Here is a 26069-nt window from a genome sequence, read left to right as displayed (position 1 = left end):
TTTCATTAAAATGAGATTCCAAATGTGTTTCATTAAAATAAGATTTGAAAAATGCTTAGATGATGACTAGATTCTCAAATATAGTTTAAAGAAATGTGCACAGCATTCTGTGAACAGATAAAATGTCATCTGTAATTCTTTGGATATACTGCCTGTAATATACACTGTCATCTTCTGTTTAAAGTCTTATCAGTAAAGCATATAGAATAATATTGTTATCAGTAACAGAACATTGTTCTAAAACGTCTTTGTCAAATGAAAGGCAGGAATAGATAGTGTTTAACTGAGCAGATGCTTTTAATGGAGATATGCAAGAAAAACTCACAAAATGAATGTTCCTAAGATTTTGTTGGACTATGTTTCTAACTTCTTCTAAGCTAATGTATTGAGAGAAATTTTACAGCAGAGAAACCTGGAGACTCAGGATTCTGCTTTAAGTGGTTCCATAGGTTGAAAGGCTGCTGATATTTCTTGGAGTAGATAGACTATGTCCACATAATCTGCCTATGACGAGTAGAGTCCAAGAGAAGGCTAGAGAGGTCAAATCTCTGAAGTGGATGGAATTAAAAACTGTTTACTGACATATACAAAAGAGAGACGAGTCCTCTGCTGTCACAAGCTTTCGACTTTTTTTTTTCTATGTACTTTTAGTCATTTGAATTTTCTGTATATTTGTAATTTGTTTGGCCTGTAGGCCCTAGGGTACTCAGCATGTTTCTGTCACTTGAAATATAGCAAAATGAGTGCAAAAAGACAGCCTGTGACCCTAAGAATTTACATCTCTGCACTGGACAAGAAAAAACATGCATATGGTGGAGAAAAGTAATAAAAGACTACTTGTCTGTAGGACAGCGAGTGGTCTCAGCATGTAGTCAACTTAACCCTTCTGAAATTATTTTGGGAGAGCCATCTGTAGAAGCCTTGTGATACACATGTACTGAAATCCTGTGTAAATACCAAGACTTCAGTGCAGCCCAGCTATTTGGACAATAAATCTTACTGGAACACCTTTTTTTGTCCTGTAACAACTCAGACAATGAGTAGAACTAGGAATTGCTGGCAGCTGCTGAGGACAAGGTCTGTTGTACTACCAACATGTGGTTAATTCATGTCAGGTCTGTGCACATCAACTGTTAATTCAAATTCATCACACGAGCCTGAAAGCGTATTTATATTCAAGTGTACTCATTGCTTTGGAACTGCTTGCTCTGGATAGGGTCATTGCCTCTGAGAGCTTAAGATGTACTCTCTATACCCATTTATACCTTGTTCCAGGGAAAGTTTGTTGAAAGAAAATGGTAAACAGTCGTAAAACAAATGTGTACACAGAAGTGATGCATATATTGTTAAAACAAAATCAGATTTAATCAGGTATTGACTAAATACAGAAAAGATTTATCTTAAAAAAAAAACAAACACACAAAACAAACAAACAAAAAAAAAAAAAAAAAAAAAACCAAGAGGAGAGAGAGAGAGAAAGCAGTGGGGCAATTCCTGCAAAAAGAAGTAAGGAAATGAGAGAATGAATAAGGTGTAATTTACATTGTAAATCTCTAAATAAAAGCATAAGGAAGTAGATTATTGTGGCATCCAAAGGAAGAACAAGTAGAAGTGAGCTTTTAGGGTCGCAATAGATAAATGCCCTTGAAAGCACGGCTCTGATTCCATGGAAAGAGTAAAACAGGCAGGCTGGGGTTTGTCTGGTGCAGCAGTGAGTTCCTGTCCCAGCCTAAGCAGATTGGTTCCTGTAGTGTCCCCAATGACCTGTGAAGCTTCTCTGTCAGTGGAAACAACAAGAAGGGGGTGAGTGACCTATAGCATCACCTGCCTTTGCTTTCAGTGACAGATGCTAATGCACGGCATCCTGCTCTATAGAGGGAGGTGTAACTCACACTTTTGCCTCCCAGAGTGCTTCCAGCCACATGCCTGTCATTATCAATACAGCTGTCATGCTGATCCTTGTGGGTAAGAGCTAATGGTGGGTGTTCGTTTACTTTATGGAACTTGTGGGGCTTTTATTGCTATGTTGGTTTTTTTTTTTCTTTTCTTTTCTTTTTTTTTAAGAAACTACTCAACAATTCCCTTTATAGCCAAGCAGCACATTAGTGCACAGAGTAATAGTGCAATCAAATCCTTCTACGAGGCAGAGGAAAGCAATGCTTCTTTCTTCTAGGAATTTAGCAGCATCCAGTAATCACAGTGATATATGCTAGGTTCATGCGTCCTCCTAGGGAGAGAAGGCAAGGGAATAATAACAGATGCTAGGCTGGGTATTGGTCTCCTGTGATAATAAAAGCAACATTGAAGGTTTCAAGTGGGGAAGGCCTAAATGCAGAAAGTGTTGGAAGATCTGGTTGAAGATTAGTATTAAACCTCATGTGGGGGAAAGGGAGGTGAACTCTTCCATAAATCATCCAGATACTTAATTTGATATCAAACATGAACCTTAACATGTGTCATATAATCTGCTTTAATACACAGGGGTCTTATTAAAATGGTGTGAGCCAAGGACTGTGCTGATTTAGACAAGTTTGAGCAAGTCCTTTTCAAGGCAGAAAATGTACCTTCAATTAGAGTGGTTTCATTTAGAAGCAGAACCTAGGACATTCATACAAATTTTAGGAGTTTCATCATGAAGGGGGATGATCCAATGTTTGTCAGTGTCATTGCAAAGACTCCTATGGCTTGGTGGAGGCAGATTCACCGCTTGGAACACTGGTGCTTATTGGAGGCCAGGTAATGAGATGGAGAGAAAAGCAACACTGGAGTATCCATAGTCCCAAGTCCAAAACCAGAGCACCTCACATTGGTGTATAAACCTGGATGCTGTGACAGATCTCTTTCCTCTTTTTTTTTTTTAATATATATTTCTGTTTTTTATTTCATGATGAATATCTCTTAAAGGGTTGACCATTTCAGACCCAACTGTAAAGTCTTTGGCTCTGAGTAGAATCGTAAAACAAATCATAGAATGGCCTGGGTTGAAAAGAACCTCAAAGATCATCTATTTTCAACCTCCTTGCCATGGGCAGGGTCGCCAACCACTAGACCAGGCTGCCCAGAGCCACATCCAGCCTGGCCTTGAATGCCTCCAGGGATGGGGCATCCACAACCTCCTTGGGCAACCTGTTCCAATGGAGTAGGGGGAAGTAGTTCAAGTTTGGAATAAGTACACTCATTATATTGTACTTTTGTGATTGGTACCAAAAAGCAACAGGTTGAGTAGACCTGTGTCACTGAGTAAGACTTTGTTAGTCTGGATTATGAGCTGCATTTCTCTTGAAAGTCAAATCAGCAGGAAAACATGATTTGAGCCATCAGCTAACGTGTCAATACTAAAAACCAAACCAAAACAAAAACCCCAGCAAGTAGAGTTACATATAGATGTTATATATATGTATTATGATATGTAGTAATATGTATATTTTAATATATAATTATATGTATAATAAAATACATGTTATAAAATGTATGTGGAAAGATAAAATATGCAAAAAGACACGAGAAGCTTCTGAGACTGTGTGGAAAGAGGAGGATTCAATCTGTAAAACATTCTGAAGCACAAAATGCATGTTAAGTATTTCTAAAGATGTATCCGTTTGTAAGACAGTACCTGTAACAGCTTAAAAATGAAGTGAAATCAAGGAAAGGAGGAACAGCAGGAATCCCTGCAGAAAGAGAAGTGTTGTGGTTGAATCTAGGAATTTTCAAGCTGCCCTGCTTAAGTCAAAGGATACAAATAAACTTCTTTTCTACACTGACGTTTTACGGAACTCCTACAGGAATGCTCATTTAAACAAACAAACAAGAAAAAAATCATGATTCTGGCACACTACAACCATGTTAATCTGCCCTGTGAGAAAAGATTCCTGAAGGAAGCTGGAAATGACAAAGATCTTAATTTGAAGGCAGGAAAATTCTGAACTTCTGTGACCGAGGCACAGGGAACTCAGCACTTTTTAAAACCATTTCTGTGTTAAAGACATGGATGATTTATTGCCACTGTTAGACGTAAGGAAACTTTAATCTTCTGGGATACCAGATCGGTATTTCTGATTTAATCAAAACAAACACATAAAAATAAGGTTATGTCTCTACAATATATTTGATTGACGCTATCTTTGTAGTGTTTGAAGATGCAGTTTTTATTTTACTTCTTACATCTTGAAAGTGTTTCAGTCCTTTTGTACAGCTTTTTTTTTTTTTTTTTTTTTTTTTTTTTTTTGTGGCATCTACAAAGCTCTGTTTCCCAAGTGCTGATCATAGTGAATAATTTATCTTATGACAGGACACGATCCAAGGCTTAACTAAAGCAAGGGGTGCGCTTGTGTGGAGTTTGGCTCCAACCGAGGCAGACTCAAGGTATTGCAAAACTGATCCTCCAGCAAGCACTTAAATAGCAGCCTGGAACTGGAAGAAAAATAAGTCATTTGCTATGTTTCCTCAGGCAGGACAACTTTATTTACTCAACAAAAAGTGATTTGAACAAGACTTTCCATAAAACATGATATTAACGTCAGGTTTATAACGTTGTCTCATAAATTTTATCCAATCTTAGATACAAACAGGCTGTTGGTTGTTTTTATTACAGAGTTTAGAGCACAAAAGGATGTACTGCTTTAATTGTGTTGCTTCTTAAATAGGTAGTTTCATAAATATGATTCATCAAATTCATAAGGCTTTGGTGTGGTTCAAGAAGGTTTGAATGCATACAGATGACTTTTCATAGTTTCTTTTTCACAGAATCATAGAATCACCAAGGTTGCAAAAGACCTTGAAGATCATCCAGTCCAACCATCCGTCTGTAACCAGTATTTCCTACTAAACCATAATCCTCAATGAAACATCTACATGTTTTCTTGAACAATACTGCAGGGTCGGTGACTCTGGCACCTCTCTGGTGGTGGTTTTTGTTTAACCATTTTCTTTGAAATAAAAACAAAAGTGAGTGCATTGTATTTAGCTGGAAGCTCTGTGTCTGGAATAGCTGATTAACCAGTCAGTATTTTCCACAGAAGGACCTAAAGGTGAAAAAGTTAGAATATGTGCATAATGTATTAAGACATACTAGTAAGAGAAGTTCAAAGTTGTCCTAATAGGGGAGAGTATATATGTACGTGGTTGACTTGTGAAGCAACATTGATGGTTGAAAGCAAATGCAGGATGCATAGTTTCCTTGACTGAAGGAAAAATGCAACAGGTGACTTTCTTCTGTAGCCCTGTGGTTTCTTTTTTGACTGTTCTGTGCCCATTTGTTCTCTTTCTCTATGCTTGTGTTCTCTTTTTTTCCACATTCTTCATTCTCTGTTCTAAAAATGCAAATCTCATGCTCTCTGATTCCCTCTCAAATAGTCTCTTCAGCATTACCGTACATAACTCCCTCACTAAATTAGTTTATTTAAGTGGCTTTGCAGACCCCGTTTTTGGAGTGGAGGAGTTGTATGCCTGCTTTATTGATGTAGAAATGTGCACTTTCTGAGAATGCTTAATTCTTTCCTTTATTTGAAAGCGAAGAGATTGTTACACAGCAGTGTCAATGGAAGAACTCTGATGGAAGTACAGAGGAAAAAAAGTTAAAACTAAAGTGAAAAGTAGATTAGTGAGCAATAAGAATATTTAAAACTTGCTTAGAAATTGTTTTTAAGTGGAAAATATGTAGTATGCATTTCCAATACCTCAAACTCAGCTTCTGAGAGGTTTTTAGTTTGAGGAGGGGTGTTCAGGCTGTTTGAGTGTCTATTATGTGAAGGTCATGAACCGATAAAATCTTGTGTAGTGAAAATTATACGTGAATGTGAAATGGTAAATGATACCTAACAGTTGTAAGTAAGGTCTATTTCTTTCCACTTCCTTCAAGTCTGCAGAGAAACAGAAATGAAAGCTACGCTGAAGGTAATTTGTTTTATAGTGTCTGTTAGAAAACTACTAACAAATTGCTTTTCATTCTTTCTTTTCATTCTGTAGATGAATCACATTGAAATAGAAAAAGAAGAAAAAGAATATATCTAACTGATCAGTAGACAGAAAGTTTCTATATCATAAAAACAAAGGCTGATCTGATTTGAGCTGGTTGGCTGATTCCTGTTACAGAATGTCTTTGATTTGCATACAAATGCAATGTTTTCCTGCTTGTGAAAACTGTCATAAAATTCTAAATATAGACCTCATTTCTAGTAATTTGAAAGGGGCAATTCTGTGCTTAATGTGATATCCATACTTAGTTGCAGTAAAACAGTGTACTCAAGTTTAGTATCGTTTTCAGCTGTCAGAGATATTGCTCTAAAATCCTTTATTTCAATAGTTCACCAAAAATATCATCCATGGGAAGTGGTTTTAACTAGTTTACCTATGTGCTTTCTCTAAGTTTATTACATCATGGCTGTTACTTACAGGCTAAAATTCTTGGTGTTATGAGAAACTTAATTAATGGAGAACAAACAGCCTGTTCTTTAAAGATGCTCACTGTCCTCAGTATAGCCATTTTCTGTTTTTAAATCCACACAATTACTATTTTGTATTTATTTCAAAACAATATCAATTCAAGTATAAGATCTTCAGAACTGCAGTTTTTAGGCAAACTCTAATCTCAGGCTACAGAGTGTATTGAATAGAACCTCAAAACGTTTTGTTTTTATACAGATTTAAACTGCTTTCTTTTTTAAGCCACCGTGGATAGGCTTGTACTGTTAAATCAATGTCTTCCTTACTGTGCATTTACCATGGGTAGATTGGATCTGCTTATGTACTGCTGTTTTTATGTATAAGAACTGCTACTAATGCTTACAAGTACTCGTGAAGTGAACAGTGCGCAATGTGGAGAGTCACACTGTAGAAGCCATTTGGAACGTGTAAAGCTTTTTGGAAAAAAAGACATTCCAGTAGAAAATCTGCTACAAGTATAAAGAGAATGAACTCTAGATGTTATAGGAAGATAAAACAAAGCATTTGCTGCTTGTGGATTATTTCCTAACTTTTATTCACAATGTTGAAGTATTTATTAAGTATTTCTTCCAAAATCTTGGTAACTGAGAACTTGTATAGCAGGCCAATAATGTCACTGAATTTTCTCCACCAATGTCTTACTAATGCTTAGATAAGGCATCTTAATGGTTGGCTTACTGTAAAATCTTGCTTTTGACATTTTAACTAATGCATGCTAAGTACAAATCTAAGTAATTTAGGTAATTTACTGCTTTTAGTTGCATGTAATCAACCCTCCTCCTCATAACTACAGTCTTGAACAATTCTCTTCTTGTATGCTTAAATGTTTGCTAGCTAGAGAGATTTGGATTTGTTACTTATACTGTGCATACTATTCATAGATTGTCTAATTCATTGGATACAATTTTGTAGTTTGAATGGAGAAGGTATGGCATACATATATCATAGTTCAGCAATCGCTTATTAAGTTCAAAATTGTTCAGCATGCAACCTAGATTAATGCACATTTATACTGTGTGAGTCACTAAATTCTTTATCACATAAATCCCTTGTGTGTTTTTTAAGACACTGGTTCACACTTTTTTATTACCTCAACAATTTTATTTTGGTTTCTAATCCTGAACTGATTCTACATTGATGATTTACCAGTGGTGGATTTGCTACTTTGCTTAAAATTCTCATGTTGGGGAACATCATCAGTTTATATGAGCTTATATTTTAACCTGCGGTTTTTGTGCTAGTATTACTAATATTGCTTTGGGCATGAACCTGAGGTCTAGAAAGGCCTCAACTAGGGAAAAAACATTCATATGCTTATTTGCACAGCCTGCCCATCTTCGTGCTTCTGTTATTTAACTTGCAGAAATGGGATTTGCACTTAACCTATCTCAATTATTATTATTATTATTATTTGGAATAGCACTGCACCAGAAAATTGAGAAGGAAAACGCAACATTTAATCTATTTGGCTTTTGAATGTATATTCATAGGAGCTCCGCAGACATGACTTTATTAGGAAGCCTTCCTTTATGCACATTATGTTTAAGCACAAATGAGGCTTAGCATAATCATCTATTGGCGTATATAGACAGCTCACATCACAACACAGAGCTCTAAAAACACCTCTGTAATCTAACCTTGTAAAGTGCAGTAACAAATATGTTTCCCGTTGTTGCTTCTGCAGTGGAGGCGTTTGTAGATTTGGAACTAAAATCTTCTTTAGGATTTGATCCAAAACAGATAACATATTGTAATGTTCCTTTAAAAAAACAGAACCTTTTATAATGCAGTTGCCAAGTTTGAGAATGAGCCCAGTTAAACCTATTTAAGTCCTCTCTCATATATCATTAGAGATTTTCCATTCAAAATCTCCCCATTAATGTTATTTATGGACCATTCAAAGTAATATTATTTTATGTTTAGGAGAAATAAAACTTTGGGGATTAAATATTTTACTTGTCAGTGTTCATTCCAGTAAATGTATTTTTCCCCAGCTAAATCCCAGAGTTCTTAAGATAATAGCTTGCATTTGCAAATACTTGTATCTGTGACCCTGATCTCTCTTTTCTCATCAAAAAATGAAATAATTATATTTCACAGATAGGTCAGCCAGGCAATGTTTTCTACATTGTCCCACCAGTTCTGTTTAGGTTTTGCTATAGCTTGAGGCTGACTTTTTTTAATAGTAAAATCAAGAAGGCAGCTATGAAGAATTGACTCCCTCTAGCAAAATGCTGGTTATGAATTTGTTATAGCAAGGATGATTTCTGGTCCACTCTTGATCAAGTCCTGTTGGAGCATACATTGACCAGTGGGTGGACTGGTGGTTTTGAACACGACTTCTGCTGGTCTTCACAGCTTCTGCAGTAACAGAATCAAGGACTCATCATACAGCTCTGTGTTTTTGTAGGGAAAATCATTTCTTCCACTCCCAGCCCATTCAGGTATTGGCATCTCTGTGTGGGACTGAGGGAGTGGCAGTTTTGGCTGTAATACTCTGTGATGTATAATGATTTTGTATTTCATTCCGAGGCTTTCTGAACAGAAATGTGTGTGCTTATAGTGCGTGGGCCATGCATAACCAACTCTGTGTATCTGATGTACATCAAACTTACTGCAGCCGTTGCAGCGTGAATCAGTGATTTTGGTGAGTCCACCGAATCCAGCCTGTACTGAATCTGTTACATGCTGTGTTGATTGGTTTTGGTGTAGCAAAGAAACATAGCACACCTGATGCATGCTGCACTCCTTGAATGTTGCTCATTCCCTGTGCCCGAGCCATGGTGTTGGCCTGTATGCGGGCAGTGATGACTTCTCCTTTTTTTTTATGACTGTGTCTGACAGACAAGAGCCTGGACTTCAGACCAGCTTGCCAGACATCTGCAAGCCCAAAGCAAATATCTGAAGTTCCCTGTGTGGTAAGAGATTCATGCCAGGAAGCTCAGGTGTAAGGTAGCCCTGTCCCGCACATCAATTCATCTACTAAGAAGCAATCAGAATACCACTGTATGCTTTCTAAATGCTTACTGCCTATTGTTGTTACCTGTGACTACGTGGAGTACTAGGCTGCACAGGGTGATGCATACAAGAGCTTTTGGAACAAATGCGCTTTTAACGTAAGTTAAGGGCAAAATCATTTCTGGCAGCAGGAACTTGAAGTTGTCTTTCTCCTGTGGTGGTTTGCTGCTATATGAATGCACTTGTCCACAACTAGACTTGCAGGATTGTTTGCATCTTAGTCAATGTAATTTGTTATTAGAACCTATGATCTCAATGTTTTTGAATGAAGCTGAAGGTTATTTAGATTTATACCGAAACCACAGAACAGACTGTGAAAACAAGAGGTGCTTCAAATCATAGCTCAGGAGAAAAAAAGTATTGTTATTCTGCATTAGTTCCTTGTATTCTTAAAAAGCTGTCTGTAGTGGAGGCTTCTTCTCAGATACCTGATCTGAAAACCTGCAGGTCAGTGCAGGACCATGGTGCAGTGCCATCAGGCAGGATCTAGTTGAAACACAATGGTGGGAGACAGTGGAGTTGTAGGAGAAAATCAGAAATGCGTTGTTCCAGACTGGAGAGAACATCTGACCAGCAACTATTTGTTGGAAAGATCTTATACAGGCAATGAGCCACCGATTTCAGGCTTTGTTTCTTGTCCATTTATAGTATGACACATTTATCAAACAACAAGCAATGACCAAGTCAGAAAATCGTTTTCAAGCCATATGTGCAAGCAGAGGAAGAAGACAATTTCTGACTGATACCCATGATTAATCATGCGATACAAAACCCGACAGGTTGTGGGTTGCTTCACTGATGTCAAGTACAATTGTGGTGGTGCACTGTTCAGGGACAGACAAGAATAAATTCTTGATTGATTTACTATGCAAGTTGCTGGGAGGAAAAATTGTTCTTGAGCCGAATGAGGATATTTCATCTATTATGTTACTATAAATAAGACATTTTTCTTGTTGCATACTGTGAACATATTTAGCATTGCGATATAATACATTTGTGTTGCCATAGCAACACAATAATGTTATTTTGGTTGTCCTAGGAAACACAGAAACAACACCTGATAGTAGCTGTCATACCCATTTGAATGGACAGATGATTATTTTCTCTTCTGTTCTGCAAAAAGTCTTCCATCCCCTACTGTACCTGAAATAACAGAGGTTCTTGTGATCATTATCTTTAAGTAGCCATTAACACAAAAGGGGCCTATGTGCATGGAAATATTCAGCCTCTATGGTAAGGGCTTTCTGTTCAGTGGCAGTGGTCCAGCAAGTCACTTTTGCCCTTGCTTAACATCAAACTTGTTAGAGGTCCCACTGAAATGGATGGGATTGCTCATGTGCTTAGAGTTAACTACATGCGTAAGTGCTTTGCTGGACCAATGCCGAATGACAAGTAAATGACCAGCCTTTGGTTCAGAACAAGCTTTTGAGAGAACCTGAGAGAGTTTGTGGCTATCGATTTTGTTACTGAGAATCTATGCACTGTTTGTGGGTTTCCATGTTTCCAGAAACTCAGTCATTAAGGGAAGTATTACTGTTTGGGGAAAAATTGGTTGGAGGGGCAGCTAAACGAGAACTGAGTGCTTTGCACCGTGGGAAGGAACGTGTGTGTGTCTGTGGGGTTGTTGTGGTTGTTTTCTGGGTGCTTTAACAAATGTTCAACTTCTGTCTCTTCTGCTACTCTTCTGTGAAAAGGAAAGTGGCAGGCTAACATCACCATTACATTATTTTATTATTAATGAAGCCTCATTTCTAAATTCTAGCTTTTTGACCATGTGCACAGCTGTAGACAGAGATTTGATTTTTCTTTGTGTCTCTGTGAAGTCTGGTTTCACAGAATGCTATAGCTGAATAATTAAAGTTTTTACAAAGAAACTTGAATTAATTTTATAGTACTGCCTGCAAATGATAAATACATAAATATAACTTTTCATTAAGTTCAAGTTCATGCTTTATTACATATAGTTAGAAAAAAGTATTTTTTAGAATGCAGTGCATGTCTAATACACTCTTGCTCATATATCCATACATATTTACTTGTAGTCCTTCTCTTATGACCATATTGGAATGCCTGTAGCAAAAGCAAAGCATTTCAGCAAATAAAAATATGTTTAGTCTGTATTTTTACATGGACCAAAATTCCTGGAAGGCAAAAGTTGATAGGTTTGAGCATTAGTCCAGTGTAATGATAAATTTTGATTCCCTATACATTGCTTAGTGCTGAAAGAAAAAATACCCTGGAATCCTGTTGGCCTTTTTCCCAAAGGGCCTGACCCCAGTTACTCCCAGTTTCTGGCTCCATACAGGACTGTCAGTAAGAATAACTGCTCTTTATTCTGTGTAAAGCCTTGCAATTTACCCAAAGAGCATCAACAGGCCATGAGATAGAGGCAGGCAGGGAGGAGAAAGGAGTAAAGACGAGTGACTGGACTTGTACTTCAAGAAATGGTTTCTTTTTTTTTTTTTTCCTGGGAGTCACTTTGTATTTTTTTAGTATTCCTTATTTCACAGCTGTTGTGTGGGTTTTTGTTGTTTTTTTTTTTTCGTTCTCTAAGATGAGTAGTGTGTGAAACAGAAGATGGAGTATGCAATAGCCTAAGTTTAATGTTTGGAAAGAATGTGTCTGTGAAAGGAAACGTTTTTCACTAGAACTGGTGTTCAGCAGGGGCTTAATTCAGGTAAAGGGGCTGATAGGGAAGAAAGAAGAAAGCTGTGGACACAGTATATAAGCCCTAGAATTTTTACATGTTTTATTTGCTGGAGAAAGGGCATAGTTGTCTAATTCTTCAGAGATGGCTTGGGTGTGGTGGACATTTCTGGCTCCAAACTCGGTGGATGCAGCGTTGGGTGTCAATAGCACGCAGAGCAGCACATCTGCATTTTCTGGCTGGGGATAGTTTATTTCATTGCTACATCCGTTTGGGGGGAGTAGAGAGAGAGCGAATCTGCTCCTTAGGGGAGGAAATCCAATGAAATGCTTGTGTCGGAGTTGTTCTGTGCTCAGTGCCTAAAGTACATAATGCTCGAAGCATATTCAGTTCTCTTCCGTATTAAATTAATTCATGTAGGTTTCTTCAATAATGCATTTTAATTTTATGGTGTGAGAGTGAGAAAGTAGTCTTCAGAGTAAAAGTGAAGGCATTCAGCAAAACCTGAGGATGCTCTCCTACCTCTCTGGCTGTCCAAGGATGCAATGCAGAGGCTGTTGAGCCTTGGTGTCGGTGCTTCCTGCAGAGACAGGGGACCTGCCAGTGAATGATTCAGACCACCTGAAGCAAGGGCTGAGTTCGCTCCCAGGGCTGTCAGAAGCCCAGCTTCCTAATGTGTAAGCACTTGCTGCAGTTGCCTGTAGGAAATATGGAGTCCTCCGATATTTCTAAGCCAAAGGCTTGAGTCTGCAACTGGTGGACCTATGCATGTGTAGTTAATCAGCACAGACAAGCATCAGGTTTAATACTGGATGATGTTTGCTTGTGTGGGCTGATTACAGTTTACCACCAGAGCTAAACTTATTGTTGGGTTTATCATGCAGAGACATTAGTGGAAATCCTGAGGGCACTGAAGTTATGGGCAGAATTTCTGCTGACCTTATGCCAGGGCATATAAATTACTGGGCTTCAGTCTATGCTTCAGTTACATGGAGATTAAGCTCATCTCCTGTCGATTTCAAAGGGCTTGAGGTCTCGTATCCATTGAGAGTCTTCACTCTTTCTTCCCTCTTGACCTTGTCCAGTAACTTTTCTGACTTTTTTTCTCTCTTTTATAGCTTAACTTCTTTGCTGTGCTATCCCACAGAATGCCCAGCACCTTCAGTTTCTCAAACAAAAAAGGCCTGCCTCTGTGTCGTTCAAATCTCCTTGAAACAACTTTATTTTCTGCAAAACTTTCCCAGCAAAACTTTTTGTCCGTGGTGTGATGCTCCTACTGCTTTTCTTTTCTTGAATATTTATCTAGTGAATAAGATGTGACAGTAATTTCAATTTAAATATTTCAAGGCATAAATCTTTATCTTGCATCTTGTTGAAATACCAGATGCAGTTACATTTGTGTGTGGTTTTTTTTTTAATTTTTATTTTATAACTTCCACCAAAACCAATTCCCAGTATTGAATCATGACAAAAAATAAGCACGTTATCTGCGAAGAAATATTATTCTAATACGGGATTGATTCCCGCTGCAATCAAAGGAAATATTTATTGTGTTATTTTGGCATGAAACTAGATCCAAAGATTTTATGATCTATAATTGTCATAATAATGATGGATGTAGTCAAAATCACCATTCGCTATTATAAGACCTGATCCTATGTATGACAGCTCTTTTTCTATTCCTTTTTAGGCACCTGATTGAGGAAGAAAGTACTGTCTAATCAAAACAAGATCAAGAACAAAGATCCAAGAAGTATGAGAAAGAAAGAAGAAGGAATTCAGTCCTCAATAATGAGGTAAGATTAAAATACATAATAATTCAGTGGTGATGAAAGTACTTCTTGAAATAACATAGCTGTCTGAGCAGAACAATGTATGTTCCTTTCAATGGTCAATACTACTGCCATAATTGCGTCAACAAAACACTGTGTAATATAGTGCAAAAAAACCTTGCCCATTTATCTCAGAGTCAGTACAAACACTCTGGGTGAAGTCCTGGACCCATTAAAGTCAGTGGCGGAACTTTCACTTGCTTACATAGGCCTAGGATTTTTCCCTCTTTAAAATTTTGCATGTTTTTCTTTTCAACTGGATGACAAAGATTTACAAACTGGAAACAATGTAAGCATAACACAAAAAAATATTCCATTTTTTAATGGAAAACCAAAATGTGAAAGTTATGAGTTGCTGCTTAGGAGGTTCAGTTCAGAAAAGTTTGGTACTCATATTTTATTCACCGTAATTACTGTACATCTACATCATACTTAAGTGCACGCTGGTATTTTCTTTGGCTTCATGAAAAGGTGTGCTTCCTTTGTGGATGTGTATTCATCCTTGAAGTAGTGAAAATGAACAGTGCCTCTTGGGTAACCAATTTGAAATGAACTGAATTTGATCTTAGTCCCTTGCGTGGTTTCTCTCATCCCTGCTTCTTTCTATACTGCCAAGTAGTGATCCAGTAGGAGTTGACTTACAGAATAGTGGTGCTGAGGACCAGTTTTAGACGGTGAGGAGTTACTTTAGGTAAGCTCTAATTTGCTCCCATTGACTTACTGCCCATTAGCAGCTGGAGCACATCTGCTGCTTTAGTTTCATCCAGAAGGAGTCCAGTTTGTGTACTCTGAGGTTGTTCTTGGATGTGAATCGAAGCATAGTAAGTGCTTCGAAAGCTTACTCTTGATCCAGACTACATAATGCATTTATGTATGAAGACTAAGCAGACACACCTCATGTTGCCTTAGAGAAGTTTTCTTACTTAGAGCTTTTCTTTGCTTCTGTCTTGTCTTTCTTTCCCAATTAGATTACTGCCATCTTATTCTCCTCTAATAATTTTCTCTTGTGCTGTAATATTTTCTCTTTCCCGCATAATTCCATCCTTGGTCTTTCCTCAATTCATTTGGGCTAGTGCTATACCCTTTATTTTAAAGCAAGAAAAGAGGCATTTCTTTGGCATATGGCAGAAGATATATCATCTATAACATCATAGTCAATCATGCAAACAAATATTTCCAGTCTGTAAATTAGTCTTCTTTATTATGGTTATTAGAAGTAGCAGCTATCTTCTTTTCATATGTTCACTGTTTTTTGGGATGATGATGATGACCATTAAAGTGTACCAGACCTCTGTTAGATATTACAGTGATGAAACAATAAATTGGCTTGCACTTATGAGTGTAGGCCTGCTAGGTAAACAGATACAAATACAAGACAGCCTGAAGTTGTGTAGGATACTTATCAAAATTTATACAGTTAGAATAGTCTATAGTTTATTAAACAGTACTATTGTTTGCATATTTTGTACGTTCTAAAGGTGAGCACAATACAGTGCAAAAAGCAACTATTCAGTGAACTTTAATGGAGGTAAGCAAAGAGACAAGCGAAAATAAAGGAAAACATTAAAATTTACAGAAACAAAAGTGAAGTGCTGTGATTAACAATCAGAGAATATTAAAGGTACTTTAGGAAAGAGATATTGCTGAAAAATAGTTTAAGTTAATTGATAGACTCTGGTATCTCATGCCTGAGACTGAGAGGAAAGCTGCAAATTGCTTTCAAGTTTTCTTTGACTATTGCTGTCTTCTGCAAGCTCATGCTGTCTTCTATCCTTCCCACAAACTGGGAGTTTGTAAACTAAGAATTTTCTCACCCAAGAGAGAAGAAACTTGAAATTATTTAAAATGAAGAAGAGCCTGAATGAATTAGCAGTGATGAGCTTAAGGCACAGTACTTGCAGATGAGTTTAACAGTTGGACTACTTAACAGCAGTGACATGTATTTATAGCAATGCAGCTAAAGGCACGATCACCTGGGGATTTAATGGGTTTTTACTCATAGAATTTCGCACTGACAATAATTTGGCCTGGATCAAGTATTTGTTTTACAGTTAATACAATGGGTAACTCATTAGAGTGACAATGAGCAGGCTTCTTAATGGGAGAGAAAGTTCAGAATGTGGCAACGTGTGCAAAGGCACAACTCTGCCATCCTTGTCTCAGGGTATATCCTTCCTGCTCTTGTGGTACTTTACCATGCATCGCTGTGCTGCCAGAAAGCAATTATTAGCTTATCATTATAACTAAAATTAATATGGGATGAGAATAAACAATACACCAGGGGACTCATTATTTGTCTTCCAGATGCAGGGGGTGAAGAATATATGGGAGTAACTGTTTGCCTTACAATAGTAGTATTCTGATGGCCACAATCCAGGCCCTGACTAATATCTTTGAAATGCTGAGGACAGAAGTTAAACAGGCATCTAGATCCCGGACCTCGCTAGGGAACCCCTAATTAGCACATGGAGGGCGAAAAGCGAGGGAAGCACTGAAACTTGAAACCAGGCCAAGAGAATAAAACCCACAGGGTTTGTGGCTATTGCAGGTAATAACAAAGGGATCGTGTCTATAGAAGGGTGAAGGAGAGAGTCCAGGGAAGGGTAAATCAAGAAACCAGAAGATCTGAGGAGGCAGATTGGGATCTGGCAGGAGAGGGTTCTGCTGCATGTTTTGGTCATGACTTAGGGAAGGCACAGTCACCGAGTGATGGATCTGCACCAAGACTTGCCTCGGTCTTTTCTGCATAAGAACGTGCGGAAGAATGATGGTTGGTGCAAGGGGAAGCCATGGAAAGCCATGAGTGCCTGTTCAGAAATCCAGTGGGTAAGAACGTTGCAAAACCTGACAAACACTGTTGGGAGCTTGTTTAATAGCTTTGCTGAAGGAGATTTTCCAGATTTCCACTATGCTGTGTTCTTCTCATAGTCTAATTTTTCACTGTGAATCTTTCTTTCTTGCTTGCTTTCTTGCTTTCAAACTTATGAACAACTGAACACAAAACAGAAATTTCTCCATCTATCTGACACTCTGCTGACTCTGGGGGCAAAAGCTCTAGATTTTGGTGTAATTACTCAGTTTAAAAATGATGTTGAGCACAGAAATGTGGGTGCTGGGGACAAACTGGTGTCTGGGTTGTACTCTATTTTCTAGATTTGTAAAAAGCTAAATGTTGTGGGTGTACTATCTGAACAGTAAGGAGAAATTCCAAGGAAAAGAAAAAAAGATAGGGAATGTTAGAAATAGAAGCATCTTGTTAGACTATGACAAAGAATTACAGACTCGTCCAAGAGGATAGATGTCTAACCCACTTAAGTCAAGTGGCTCATGGTATAAAGCTTTTACACTGTGAGACCACAGTAATTTCTATCAAAGTTGAGCTTGAAAAAAAAATCTCATCACTGCCAGAAGCCCATGGAAAGGCTGCTTTTCTTCTTGCAGAGATTTGATTGTGTGTGTTATATAAGAGACACCAACCAAAGCCAGGCCTGGTTTGCTGGATGTAATACTGGTAAAGTAAGAGAGAATCTCCCTGTCTTGAAGAGATATAAATACACAGAATGCAAAGGAAATGGAGAGAGGTAGAACATGATTATCACTGTCGTGATGAAAGATGACATGCTAATTCTCTATTTTTGGCAGAGGATTATTACTTAGGGATTAGAAGAAAAAGGAGAAATCTATGGAAAACAGAAAAGGGGAGGAGAGGAAGATAGGGACAGCTGGGGGGTGAAGCAGAGGTGAAGGGGCAGTGAAGTGAGAGCAAAACAAACTTGGATCAGAGGAAATCACCTCTGACTTTTGCCTTTGGGATGCCCAAGTGCCTGTATTCATGCTGTAAGGCAGAGGAACAGGCTCTGTGTCTGACCCCTCAACAAGCTGTTCTCACAGCTTGAGAAAGAAAGATGGAGGCTTTCAAGTGTAAAGAAAGTTTATCACACTTGAGTAAATAGAGTGGTATGGTATGCAGGTTTTATAAGCATTGTAAAAGTAAGTAGACTTTTTTTCTATGCAGAGCATTAGAAGTTTATCGATAGGATTTTTTGCTGAAAGTTTGTTTGCTAATGTTGTGAAGGATGCAGGTGTTGGAACTGCAATAAATATTCCAGTAGTCTTAAGAAGAATTTATATAATGAAAATTACTGAAAAGTGTATCAGAAAATGCAGGAAAGATGCAAAGAAGTCAGAGTCTCTAAACATCTGGCTGGATTTGTCTTTATTTACCTATTATTACACAAATGGCAAATTAAAAATGTCCTACATTGCAGAGCTGGCAGCTTAGGACTTCTGAATATATATCCCTAAATTTAGATTCTTTTTTCCTACCAAATGCTCATTATATAGAAAAGAACACAGGGAATTTTGTTTTTCCTTCCTACAGTTGTAAATTCAATTTGATCAGCATAATCATTTTAATGTGATCTCATTCAGAGTCAAGATTAGTTCAACTTACTGCATATACAGGGAAAACTAGAGTAGAAATTTAGCCCTTGACATTCAGTACACAATGTTAATTTAGAGATTTAAGACTTTTTAGTAAGATCTAAATACAAATATTTGATTGTTGGATACGTAGCATTAAATTATGGCTAAGAACCTGCCTTTCCTGAGAATTGCCAAGTAATATAAAGATCTCTCTTCATACTATGAGTTGTCTCAAACACTAAAAGAAAATGTTTTTATATTATGTTAAAGTGGCCGTCTTTCCCTCTCTAAACACTTAGTCTCCTATTACTGTTCATGCAGATTTTGATCTGGCGTTTATCCCAGAACTCTATGCTCAGTAAGTAAGCACCTGCAAACAAAAAGCAGTAAATGGGCAAATACAATGACTTGACTTCCTAGGAAATACCTGAACAGCCCTGCTTCCAACCTGGCAGCAGCCTTCCCAGTTCAGGAGTCTGAGCCTCCATTCCCTTGCAACCACAGAATAACCAAACACCGGGAAGAAGACCGTCCTGTGGCAAAGCAACTTTCTAAAAACTAATTTTTAGATTTTAAAGCACATCTCCTTGAGGGTTGCACTGTCTTGGCTGTAAACCATATCACACAATCTTTCTGAGCATGGACATATCATGCTCCTGAGAGCCTGGTTGGGGGTTTTCATAGAATCATAGAATATCCTGAGTTGGAAGGGATTCACAAGGAACATTACATCCAACTCCTGGCTCCACAGAGTACCACTAAAATTAAAACCCTATTGCTGAGAGCAATGTCTAGACAACCCTTGAACTCTGGCAGCTTGGGGCTGTGACCATGTCCCTGGGAAGCCTGTTCTATGTCCACTGCCCTCTACTGCAGGACCGTTTCTTAATATCCAGGCTGATCCTCCCCTGATATAGCTCCATGCTGTTCCCTTGGGTCTTGCCACTGTCCCCTGTGAGGAACTGTAGGCTGCCATGAGGCCTCCCCTCAGCCTCATCTGCTCTCAGCTGAGCAAACTGAAGAAATTCAGCTGCTCCTCATACATCTTGCCCTCTAGACCTTTCTCCAGCTTCGTAGCCCTCTTTGCACACCCTCTAATAGTTTTATGTCTTTCTTATATTGCTGCACCCAGATCTGCACTCTACTTTTAGGAAGAATGTGAGAGCACATGGCCTTTTCCTTTCCTGAGAGACCCCTCCTCAGGGGCCATGCCATGGCCAGGCCTTGCAACCTCACGTGGTGGTGTCTGTGGCCCAGCTTAAGTTGCTGCACTAGAGTGCAAAGAAACACTTTGGAGAGGCACCTGTCAGGAGGAAAGACAGAATGCATCTCTCTAGCACACTTCTGCCTTGGGCCTCGTTATAGAAAAACAAAGGCTGCCAGTTGGACCAAAGTTTAGCAAAGCTGGGAACTCTGCTTCTCTGGGAAGAAGTCCAAGACCACCACCCACCTCGAGGACAGAGTATTTTGCCGTCACATCATCAGGACAAGCTGGAGTCCCCTTGGTCATGGCTGGACTTAGACCAGGGTTCTTCAGGTGAAAGGTCAGAGGGTTTAAAATTGTCTTGTCACAGTGTCCTATTCTTCCCCAGTCCTAATTAATGGTCTTGTCTCAACCCTTCTCACAGTCAGCTCCACCGCTGTAGCTGGCTGGCCAAAGCCTGCACCTGTCTTTGTTCTCCCTAGCAGGCTGTTTTTAATTCACAGCCTCAGAGTCACCCTTCCATCGGCTGGGGCTATGTTGCTGCATTTTCCAGGCAATGGATTAAAAAATTAGATTGAAAAATGAGTTTAGCATATGACTGTCATGCATCATTTATTTTTATTTTTTTTTAAAAGCTAACTGGAAGGTCCATCTACTCCTTGTTTGCCTCCATATCTGAGAAATGGAATTTAAATTACCATGTTTCTTTAGGAGCAGTTAATAATCCCTGTGTACTCAAGTCCTCTGTTTTTCATGGGATATGAAGAGCAGATAATTGGAATTTCTGCAGACATCAGAAGAGATGCCAAGGGAAAAGACAGGGTTGTTGTACATGAAAACACACAGCCCTAGAACCAGACATCGTGCCTTTCTGGGAGGAGACTCTGCCAGACTTGCTTGCATCATCTTGCTTGGATTTGCAGGGTGTATCTCCTGAGATAACTACAGCTTGATTGATATTCTCACTGAAAAGGTAAAATCACTTCCCAGAGCTTTTAACAGCCTCGCGTTTACAAAGAGTATGAGTGTTTTTCACTCTTGTCTTAGAACAGTTTTCTAGCCTCTTTTTGATTTGTAAACTAGTTATTTTATTTTCAGCTGGCAACAGGCATGCTTTCTATCTTAAGCTCCCCGAACACAGGGGTTTCATGGACCACAAGATGAAAACAGTTGCAGTGCAAGGCAGGACAGTGTTTTCCTTACGTTGTGTTTAAGGAATCATGAATAGAATATATCCCATCTGATATACTTGTTTCCAATTATGTATTGTAGTAAAAATAGTAAAGATAGTAGAGCTTTCATAGTGATTCAGGGTGCTGTTATACTAAATGTTGTACAAATACAAAAGTCAGTCCTAGCACCAAAGATTTAGACTTCAAGTACTGACAAGTGACTGCAGATTGAGGAGGAGAATGGGTCAAACAAGACAGTAGGACCACACTAGTGCTGTTATCAGAGATGCTTGTGGATGTCCTGATTATTTACATGAGTCTCTTCCAGAAAGGATTAATTGAGAAGTGAAGACTTAGGCAGTATTTCACCCTCTCTTATTTCCTGCCGTTCTCCATATACTGCTTAAACCCCTCACTTCTGTGCAGCCCAGGTACAGTTCATCTTCCCTGGCTTTACCCATTTGAAAGCTCAACATCTGGTGTAAAATAAGTGTCACTGCTCTACCTTTACTCAGTGGGGAAACAGACACAGAACAGACAGACTTTGATAGCAGCAGCCTTTACTGTGGGGCAGGTAAATTATTTTCTCAGCATCTTTTGTCTATCTGGCTAGTTTTGTTGTGACATCTAACTTTCATACAGTTAAAATTAGGTGAATGGAATCCTGTGCCAGGTCTCCTCTTTGACTAAATCCCTTATTAAGTATCTATGCATTTTTGAAGCATTAAAAATAATAATTGTGGAAATGTGGTTAAACTTCAAATTCCCAAAGATACCCAGAACTACTGCTTCTAGAGATAATGTATTTGACCCTGGTAACAAACAGAAGTTGCACTCCATTTCCCATTGCCGATGTCACCCGTATAACAATAACATTTTTGTGATGGGGGCTTAGGCAAAGAGAACCAGATTCTACATTTTTTCCTATGTCCTGAGGAAATTTTCTAAATATAAAGGCCTCAGTATTCTATATTTTGGGGAAAAAAAAAAAAATGCAGCACAGGTTATGAACGCTTTGTTAGTATAAAACGTATTTTTATCTGGAGTTGACCTAACATATGAAAGTCCTCAGTCAATACCGTCTTCTACACCCAAATGTGTGTTGTGAAGGAAGCAGTGAAAGAGAATAATTTTAAAAGTCTTCTGCACAGATTTTCCTACCAGCTGTAGTTCCGATGATCTCTGAGCTGCAGCATTTATCTGGGTGTATCCACAGGCACTGATCTAAATGTCAGCCATGCTGACACAAGTATTTAACTGATGGTCATTTTAGCAGTTACCACGATTATCTCAAAATGACGAGCAGTCTCACCAATTTCCCAAGATGCAAAAGCCTCCCGTGTCCTCAGTGCAGACATCAAAACCTCTTGCCAACTCTCTTTAGCTATCCTTTAATGCTGATATGTGCTTCCAGCAAAAAGGACTGTGATACAAAGACCATTAAGGAGATTGAGATGTGGTTTTCCATGTAGAAGTACCTTAATGAAGAGAAACTAGTAGGTACTAGGTGTCCCCTTAATCTGGCAGAAAAAAAGTCTAGATAAAAACAAATGGGGATAAGCCAGATGTGTTTAAACAAGAATCAAACCACCTCCAGTTTTGGTGACTTCAGACTGAGATTGCCTTGAGGAACTACTGTTAGAATTGTGCTTTAAGTGTACGCTCATGTCTGTGTTTAGAATAGCTAAGTGGGGGAAATACAGAAGCTTTCCATGCCCAGAAACGGCATGATAACCTAAGCTTGCCTGCTGATACTCAGAATTTTGGGTCCTTGTATGAGGTTACCCTCTCACAGCCTATCATTATACTATAGCACTTCATCATCGTCTTCACAGTCATTTTCTTCCTAAAACAGCCAATAAACCCTCAACCCCCAGGTCCAAACCTCCTTATTTCTTCTGCAACACTTTTTCTGCAACTGTTCTCACTGTTGACCTAACCCTTTTCAGTTTTACAGAAGGCATTTTCTGTTTTTGCTTTTGTTTTTCAGGAAAGATGATTCATGCCATGTAGTGACACAAGGGCACAAGTGCTGCACTTCAGTCGCTCCACTGAATTCTATGGGATTTTCTGTCTGCTGGATCACTGGTAAGTCAGGCTCCATATACCGAAAGCGTTTGTTTCAGAAAGATGTAGGAAATGCTTGGGCTGTGATCAAGGAAACAGGAATTTTAACATTTGTTTCAACCTGTTCCAAAGTTCATCTTACATTTCCTTGACCATTTGTGTAATCAATCTGTTAGTGCTCAGTAGAAACTAGGACAAAAGGATCTGATCTTTCTTGTGCATTTGATGTAATTGCTTCTATTTACAGAGGTGGAATAGATTCTGCAAATTCTAGCAGATATTTCATAAGCAAAAATGTGAAATGATACCCAAAAAGAGGATTAGAATCGAACTCCTGTAGTAAAATTATCTCCCAGTTTTGTTTTTAGGGCATGTAAAAATTACTTTGACATTGGCTTTTGCCAGCAGAGGAGTCCGTTAAATACAATCAATCTCTTAGCTCATGTCAGGAAGACAGCGATAGAGAAGATGACTCTTACTAAAGGTAAGACAAAATTTAAGTAATTTTGTATTTTGTTACAGTGTTTGCATACAAAATAAGATTTCTTCATGTGAGCTCATTTTTTTTTTTTTTTGGCTTATTTTGAGGTTTTTCAACAGAGGTGATAATGACCTTCAAAATGTAAATTATACAGCTAAGAACTCAGATGTGATGGAAACTGCCTTTTTTGTTTGTTTGTTTGTTTCCTTCTTTCCTTCTAAACAACTGCTTATTTTCAAGTAATCATCACAGCACACCCTAGGTGAACTTGTGTTGCTGTAAACCCTGAAAGGAATACAGCAGTGGACTGCTTACCTTGGTGATGATTTTTTTAGTGTTGGTGTCGTTCAGGCATTCAGATGCGTAGTACTAAATACTAAAGCATCTATGCACTTTTACTTTGAGTCATTAGGATAGACTCTGGAAAATGCAAAGCAAATGCTAAACAGTTGCACTCTGTCATGAGTCAATTTTAGTTTTCAGCATTAAACTTTAGAGGGAAATATTCTTCTTTTGATTTCCTCTGGTTTTTGAAGACATTTATTCTGTGCATTGCATATTTAAACATCCTTTGAAACAGAAGAGTCGATGCTTCTTTGAGAGAATGAATGTTCATAAGGATTTTCTTTTATCATTGTCCATTGTTCTGAAGAGCCATTTCTTACAATATTCGTAATTGCTTGGGTAGAGAGAGAAGATGCTATCCAAATTAATTGCAGGTGCATTTTTTCTAAAGCTTTGGGAAGTCATTGGATTCATTAATGTGGTGCATTCCAAACTTCTTTGCAAATTTCTTGCAGAACCTTGTCATTCATTATTTGTATGTATATATATATATATGTATTTTTATAACTACATTAAGAATTATTATCATTAAGGAAAGAGATTTAGAGATCTAGGCTTATGATTTCACTGAATTATTGAATATTTGGTTAATACTTGATTTAAAAGAAAAAAGCTTGCTACCCTATTGAATGAATGTTGATGAATAGCATATTTTCAGAAACAAAGAATAGCCTGTAAGCAACAGAAATCAAGCATGCATATGCCATAGCAATCACACAGCTTCTCTGATTTGTTGACCGCTGTTCAAACAAGTTTGATAACAGCAGTGAAGAATTACACTAGGAGGTTTGCCAAGGTCTGAAATACTAAGATGCGTGTCAGGAAAACTTCTTGTGTAAATTCCTTACTACTCCTTTTTTAAATAGCATTTTCCTGAAAAGAAAAAAAGAAGAAAAAAAAAAGTACATGCTTCTTAAAATGTTAATTTCCTCTAAAAGATTTCCTCTGCTTCAGGAAGCTGGCATGCAGCAAACCACTTCTAAATCAAGCTGCAAGCCGGTACTGTAAAAAAACAAAGAGTTTATTGGTACCAGACATTTGTAAATAAGTAATTGACACTCATGCTATAACAATAAGCAATTCCAAAAAAAACAAGGAGCTGCCAGGATAAACAAGTTTGCAATGAACTCCATCCAGTGCTGGATATCCATTGGGGTCAGTCCCGTCAGTGGTGGTCACAATAACAGCTCTGGGACCAGCTGGAGTTCTGCAGCGCAGCCGTCTCCTGCTTTTGTCTGTTCTTCCATTCGGATCCCTAGCCACGGGCAGGCTGCTAGCTGTGGCAGTGGTGTCTGCACAATGTTCTGAGGGCTGGTGACACATCCAAAGCCTTGTGAATAACATCAAACTGTAGGCACTCTTTGGTAGCAGTGAACATGTTAAAAACAGTATTAGAAAATAGGGCACCTGAGCAGAAAGTTTCTGTTCAATGCATAGCAAAATATTAATTTAAATGAGGGAGTGCAGGCCACCTATATTAACTCTGTTCCTTCACTCTTGTTTCCTGCAGCTTCAGGTAGATGCTGTGCATCAGACTGGTGAGCAAGGTAAGAAAGCATAACAACTTTTCTTTCTTAGTTTGATCTTAAAACAAACTTAATGACAGCTTTGAATTGAGTGAAACTCTGTGCAGTGTAAAAATAGAGATAAAAAAGTCCCAACCAACCAAAGGACCTTGCATTCACTTTGTCATGGACTACATGTGAGACTAGTTTTGTGCATTTATTTTACTTTCCCAGTGTGGACAGTTATTTTCAGAATAGCTTACCATTCATTTTTGATTGTTTTTAATGAGGTCTCACTGTCTATAAAACACTTTTAGAGTGAATGGTTTTTGAAAGCCTTGGCTTGGAACACCTGAGTTTCTGCTAGCTTTCAAGTTCAGGATGCCTTTCCTAGGAAGAAAGGCAACAGGAAAGGATGAAAAAAACTTTTCTTTGACTGAATTTAACTTTCTGATTGGGGTGAGGATTCAGGTTTGTGAAATTAAGAAGAAAGGGCAGGCAGGTTCTTGACAAGGAAAAGTTGAGGAATGTCTTTTTCTCACCCTCTTGGTCTCTTGTTCAAGAAGGTTCATGTGTCTTGTTGTTTTTCTTTACTTGTAAATTAAGACAAAGAGCAGAAAAGTCAGAAAACAGATGTGCTGAATTCCAATGAACTATGTTTTAGTGTCAGATGTTGGGCATACACTGTTGAAAATAAGTACATAAATCTATTTTAATAACTGCTTCAATTAAAAAAAAAGAAAAAGTTTTAAATTATAAATACTATGGATTGCAAACAACATAAGACAAAGCAAGTGATACAGGAATAGATACACGCCCACATATATATTGTAAATCAAATATATGCTGCTATGGAGTAGAAATCCATTATTTATGGAAAGTTAGTGAGTATTTCCAAATAGACGTTGCATTGCTGAGGCTATTCTAGGCTA

The 26069-nt window shown here is 38.2% G+C and overlaps 1 long non-coding RNA gene across 2 annotated transcripts in view; it reads left to right on the top strand.

Annotated features, from left to right (window-relative positions):
- LOC107051761 overlaps positions 1–26069 on the top strand; it is a 162116-nt gene that overhangs the window by 94433 nt on the left and 41614 nt on the right. For both annotated transcript variants that reach the window (XR_006939184.1, XR_005859410.1), the window contains exons 2-5: positions 13797–13902; positions 22730–22827; positions 23163–23290; positions 25143–25179. This is a non-coding gene — a long non-coding RNA (uncharacterized LOC107051761). The remainder of the gene's footprint in view (positions 1–13796; positions 13903–22729; positions 22828–23162; positions 23291–25142; positions 25180–26069) is intronic.

This window comes from Gallus gallus, chromosome 4 (genome assembly GCF_016699485.2).
Source record: "Gallus gallus isolate bGalGal1 chromosome 4, bGalGal1.mat.broiler.GRCg7b, whole genome shotgun sequence".
In the NCBI taxonomy this organism is placed as follows: domain Eukaryota; kingdom Metazoa; phylum Chordata; class Aves; order Galliformes; family Phasianidae; genus Gallus; species Gallus gallus.
This window is presented reverse-complemented; position numbering and strand designations above follow the sequence as displayed.